This window comes from Podarcis tiliguerta (assembly GCF_965153285.1).
Source record: "Podarcis tiliguerta genome assembly, chromosome: 6".
Taxonomy (NCBI): domain Eukaryota; kingdom Metazoa; phylum Chordata; class Lepidosauria; order Squamata; family Lacertidae; genus Podarcis; species Podarcis tiliguerta.
The window spans coordinates 13,728,180-13,734,342 of record NC_139539.1 but is presented as its reverse complement, the minus strand read 5'-3'; the positions used below and the strand labels follow the sequence as shown (position 1 = coordinate 13,734,342).

The 6,163-nt window shown below is 42.8% G+C and overlaps 1 long non-coding RNA gene across 1 annotated transcript; it reads left to right on the top strand.

Moving 5' to 3' along the window:
* The first annotated feature begins 2,002 nt into the window (after positions 1-2,002).
* Positions 2,003-3,696, top strand: LOC310680229. Its single transcript, XR_014512707.1, has 2 exons — positions 2,003-2,335; positions 2,543-3,696. It is a non-coding gene; the product is annotated as an uncharacterized lncRNA (long non-coding RNA).
* Positions 3,697-6,163: the final 2,467 nt, after the last annotated feature.

Sequence of the window (6,163 nt, the reverse complement as noted above, 5' to 3'; positions counted from 1 at the left end):
ATAAATGTTCACTGAGACCCAATCCTACCTTCGTTGCCACTAGCATTTATTTAGCAGCGTCATTCATCGCATGTGTCATTCATGAAAGGTATTTTGCACATGTATTTCATACAGTGGTACCTCGCAAGAAGAATGCCTCGCAAGACGAAAAACTCGCAGAACGAAAGAGTTTTTCGTTTTCTGAGTTGCTTCGCAAGACGGATTTCCCTATGGGCTTGCTTCACAAGACAAAAACATCTGGCGCCTTTTTTTAAAAACCACCAATGCATTCCTATGGGAAACCGTCAATACACAGTGGTATTTTCGCAAGACGAAAAAATTCGCAAGATGAAAAAACTCGCAGAACGAATTAATTTCGTCTTGTGAGGCACCACTGTACTTGGGAATTACTTCCTGCCAGGTTTAAGCAGACCCCTGAGTTCTTATGCCAGTTGATATTTTTGCTGCTGAAGTTTCAATTCATGCTGCTCTGATTAATAGTTTAAGATGCCACCTAAAGTACGTAAGATGTAGATAAATATTGGATCATATTATGTATAGTAAAGACTGATAAACCGGAATGATTCTTTAGCAGTTCAGTTAGACAATCGTCTGTTGAATTTGCAAGTCTTTGGGGATAAGATGTGCTAGACACACAGAGAGAGATTGTCTACAAACATAAATATAAACAAATATGAAATAAATGCTTTACTTTATTATTTCAATTTGTACACCACTTCCCCACAAGCATTACACAAGAGCAAAAATACGCATCATTACAATGCTAATTCATTTTGAAGCATAATATGACAATCCAAATAGACATTATAGGATTTTTCATTAATTATAAAATGAACTATCAATCATTAAAACACATGGTGGAGGGGGGAACTAAGTTCGCTGCCTGTGTTATTCTTATTGCTAATTGCTTCTCTTTTATAAAAATGTTGAGATGAGTTTGAAAAGCAGTAGTGTGCAAGTATACTTGTGATGGGAGGCAGGCACTGCTGGCCTGAGTAGCTGCCTCTGTACTAACCCCTGGTGGGTTCCTGCAAACACACTGACTTGTAGCAAAGGAACAGTTGATTTATTGGCAAAGATAAACAGGGAAACTTGAAGCCACTTGAAGGTAGGAGCACAAAAGAATTGGGTTAAAAGTGCAACAGCCCAAGCTTCTGTATTTAACAGTTCCACAGTAGGCCTCACCAGATTCAGCATGTTTTATTTATGTAAGGAATTTTACAAGCCGCATAATATTGTGTTTATGTTTGTCCATGCGTACCTAAAATACAGAGAATATCAACAGATTTTAAAAACAAGTAGACATTACTTAATGGATAGATTGCTTCAGTGTGCTGCGCATGGGGCTGCCTTTGAAGAGAGTTTGGAAACTACTGTCTAGTGCCGCAAGGAGCAACTAGATTGTTAACTGGAGCAAGATGGCATGAACATATAAAACCTGTTCTTGCCCAACTTCACTGTTTGCCAAATTGTTTCTGGTAGGTTTGCCATATTTCAAAAAGTAAAAACCAGGACATCCTGGAAGTTGTTGAGCTGTCAATTCCGCCTTTGAAATCCCGGTAATGTCCAGGAAAATCCGGGTGTGTGGCAGCCATATTTCTGGGCTCTATTCAAAGTGCTGGTTTTGATATTTAAAGAACACAAGAAGACTAATATCCTGTTCTCGCAGAAGTCAACCACATGCCCAAGGGAAGAGCAAACACAGCATCACAATCCCCTCCCTGCATTTCCTAGAACTAGCAACTGCAATAGAGTCGCAGCTCCTATTTAAGGCTCAGCCTGAGGACAACTGCTGCTGGAGCAACATCTGAGCTCTGCTCTTACCAAGGCTCCAGCCTGAGTCTTGCCTGGAGCTGTCCAAGGTACTATTTCAGCCTTTTCTGACCTCAGTACTCCTGAGGTCTTTGCTCAAAACAGAAGAGTACAGAGAAGTACAGAGAAGCCAGAGCCAAATTGAAAAAGGGCATTAAGAATGCCAAAGCCATGTACTGCCGAAGGATCGAAAAACATTTTGAGAGCTCCGACCCTCGTCGAGTATGGCAAGGCCTGCGACAGATTACAGGGCAAAATATTAAAAACGAACTGGCTAGCAGCAGTGCGCACTTAGCTGATCAACTGAATCAATTTTTTAGTCGCTTGGAGGTGGGAACTGGAACTACTGTCACTACAGCATTGGCTACCAGCACATCATCAGAAGCTACTAATGATAGACAACCATTTTTACTACAGACCTCTGACGTACAGCGTGCCTTTCGGAGCATTAACATTAGGAAGGCAGCTGGACCGGATGGAATCACGGGACGGGTAATTAGGGACTGCGCTGCAGAATTAGCTGGTGTATTTACGGACATTTTTAATCTATCCCTGTCACAGGGTTCTGTCCCTACCTGCCTGAAGACATCGATTATAGTGCCAGTCCCCAAGCAGTCAGTGGTGGTATCTCTCAATGACTATAGACCAATAGCCCTAACATCTGTCGTTATGAAATGTTTCGAGAGATTGGTGCTAGATCATATTAAGGCTGGTCTTCCATCCACCCTAGACCCGTTCCAGTTTGCATACAGAAGAAATAGATCTACTGATGATGCTATTTCCATCGTTGTCCATACTGTACTGAGTCATTTAGAACGACAGGGAACCTACGCAAGGCTGTTGTTTGTGGACTACAGTTCTGCCTTCAATACAATTTTGCCAGACAGGTTATTTCTTAAAATGATCAATTTGGGTATACATCAGAAGATCTGTCTGTGGGTAAGGAATTTCCTGACTGACAGGCCGCAGACAGTGAGAATGGGACCTTACTATTCTTCTACTCTGGTATTAGGCACAGGAGCTCCTCAGGGATGTGTGCTAAGTCCCTTTCTCTATTCCCTGTACACATCTGATTGCACCCCACTGTATAAGTCCAACACAATCATCAAATTTGTGGATGATACAACAGTGGTGGGGCTCATTAGTGAGAACGATGAGACTGCTTATAGGAAAGAAGTACAGGGGTTAATTCAATGGTGTAAAGAAAACAATCTTATGCTTAACACCAAAAAAACCAAAGAACTCATAGTTGATTTTAGGAGAAAGAAAAGTGTAATTTTACCATTGCACATAAATGGCGAGGAGGTGGAGAGGGTTGGTAGTTTTAAATACCTGGGCATTTATATCTCTGAGGACCTCTCATGGACTGCAAATATTAACATGGTTGTGAGGAAGGTGCAGGGGAGGTTGTATTTCCTGAGAATGCTCAGGGGACTGAATCTATCTCAGCACCTACTCCTGTCCTATTATCACAGTACCATTGAGAGTGTCTTAACCTATAGTATATTATCGTGGTATGGAAGCAGCTCTGAAACGGATAAAAAAGCTTTACTGAGAATAACTAAAATTGCCCAGAATGTTATTGGGCTCCAGCTACCAACCCTGGATGAGATCTTCACGTCTCGCACTTTGAAGAAGTCACACAATATCCTGAGAGATCCCACCCATCCTGCTCACAACTTCTTTGAACTGTTGCCTTCGGGCAGAAGATATAGGACAATGAAAACACGAACCACACGCCTTCTGAATAGTTTCTATCCAAGAGCTCTGATTGCACTAAATAATGATCTCAGGGCCAGTTGTAAGAAATAGCAAGCAGGGAGTAGGAAGGAATGAGATAGGGTTTAGGTTATGTTATGCCTTTAATAGGTCATGTTATATTCTGGATTATGTATGTTTTATAGATTATGTCTGAATAGATGAGAGTGTTGGAGGTACGTGCAAATGTGTATGTGAACCCGGTCTTTGGGTGGGTGCTTGATTTTCGTTGTTGTGTATACTGTGTATATACGGACAATGACAAATAAATTTCTAATCTAATCTAATCTAATCTAATCTAAGAGAGGGTCATTGATCTACCTCAGAACAAAGAAGCTTCATATATGTCCATAGAGGCCCTAGCTTAGATTTGGCAAGCAGAAAGTCCTGGATCTAGTCTCCTGTGGCCACTTGTACATCACAGAAAGAACAGTATTATTATTATTATTATTATTATTATTATTATTATTATTATTGGAAGGGCCAAGGGGATATTATATATGCTAATTTATATGCATAGACACACAAAAAAGATTGATAATTTATACAGCATTGTGATCCATCTCACCATAGTGGGGAAGACTGTGACCAGTTGGCCACTGGGTATCTGCTCAGTCTGGTGCCCAGGTACTAACTGTTGATGGGGCAATTTCAAAAGGCTCCTCCTGATGAACCCTTCTGATGGTTCATTGTCGTTAAACCAGACTTGGACTGGAGAGCCATTCAAGTGAATGGCAGCAGCGAGGAACCTCCATCCCTTAGCTTAATCATTCACACCAGGCCTCCCCACTTAGCCTGTGAGGCCATTTTGACCAAGCCACGCCCACATTTCAACTATGGGGCAGGTAAAGATACAGCTGGCCTGAAAGCAGAGTTTGCCGACAGTATCAATCAGCCAACACCACCTTCAGAGCTTTGCAAGGACCAGCATGGGCAAAGGAAAGCAGGTCATCTGGCATCACTGTGATGTCAGGTGATTGACAGGTGCAGGGCCCCAGCAGGGCCCATCAGCAGAATCCGGTTTCCTACCCTGACCTACGGCCACTTTAGTTCCTGTCATTCCCACTGAACAGCATTTTAGATGACCTCTGCCAGGAAGCCACCGCCAGGGCATGTAGATAATACATGAGCCTAGAAAGATACTGGAAATGATTCAGTTCAAGGCGAGTTTTTTTTAATGTTTTCTAATAGAGCGGATGAGGCCCATCTCTAAGGAAGCATGCTCAAGCAGAGCTGTGGCTGTGTTAGCGATCGTACCCACTCCAGTTTGCTTGGCAACTCAAGATCTCCCCTTGCTACCCCTACAGATTTTGCGCCCCTAAAAAAGGTAAAGGACCCCCGGTTGGCCACTATGAGAACAGGATTCTGGACCACGTGGGCCACTAGGTAAGCTAAAGGATTCCTGGACAGTTAAGTCCAGTCAAAGGCAACTATGGGGTTGCGGCGCTCATCTTGCTTCAGGCTGAGGGAGCCAGTGTTTGTCCACAGACAGCTTTCCAGGTCGTGTGGCCAGCATGATAAAACCGCTTCTGGCACAATGGGACACTGTGACAGAAGCCAGAGTGCACGGAAACACCGTTTACCTTCCCGCTGGAGAGGTATCTATTTATTTACTTGCACTGGTGTGCTTTCTAACTGGTAGGTTGGCAGGAGCTGGGACAGAGCAATGGGAGCTCACCCCATCATGTGGATTCGAACCACTGACCTTCTGATTGGCAAGTCCAAGAGCCTCAGTGGTTTAGACCACTGCTCCCCATCACGGGTGTGGTAGCAGGGCATCCCTGGAGGTAGGACATGTTCATCATAGCTAGTAGGCTTTTATAGTGTTGTCCTCCATGGATTTGTCTAATCATCTTTCAAGTTGGTGGCCATTCAATCATCCAAGTTGGTGGCCATTGCTGCTTCCCATGGGAGCGACTTTCATAGTTTAACTAGGTCCGGTGTGGAGGTGTGAGCAACAATCCATATCTATCCTGTCGTTTCTTATGAAATACTGCATTCTGATGCATTTCCACCTTCGATCTCAATTGAGAAAAAGAACGACCCGGCTGCGTTTTTAAGCTGACAATGTGTTCACAGTCCCAGAATCTCCAATGACTTCACCACCCCGGTACAATCAGCCTGGCGTTTTACAGCTGCTATGATGACAGGAAAGAGCAAAGTCTCAGCGAGGTCACCCCACTTCTTTGAAGCCAACACCTCCGGTAAATATTTGAGGTGGATAACCAGGAGCCAGGGGAACAATGGAAACATTATAGTTAAGAAATTATAGAAGTTACAAGGTTGTGATTTATGTGCTGTGGAGTAAATAAATATTCCGTTCTTATTAATGCTAATGGGAGTTAAGTGGCTAATTCTCTGCACATTCTGCTGAGGATTTACCTCCCTGCCTTTTATAGAAGGAAATAATTTATAGCCTCCTTATGTCAGAGTCTAAGAAAGGCAAAGAGCTCAGAACAAGAATATTTACTGCATTTGAAAACACACGCATGAGACCATTTAAAAAAATATAATAAAAAGAACTGTTCCCTGGAAGGAAGGAAATTTTAGATGAGCACCAAATTGAATTAATCTTTCTGAAATTCAGATTTAT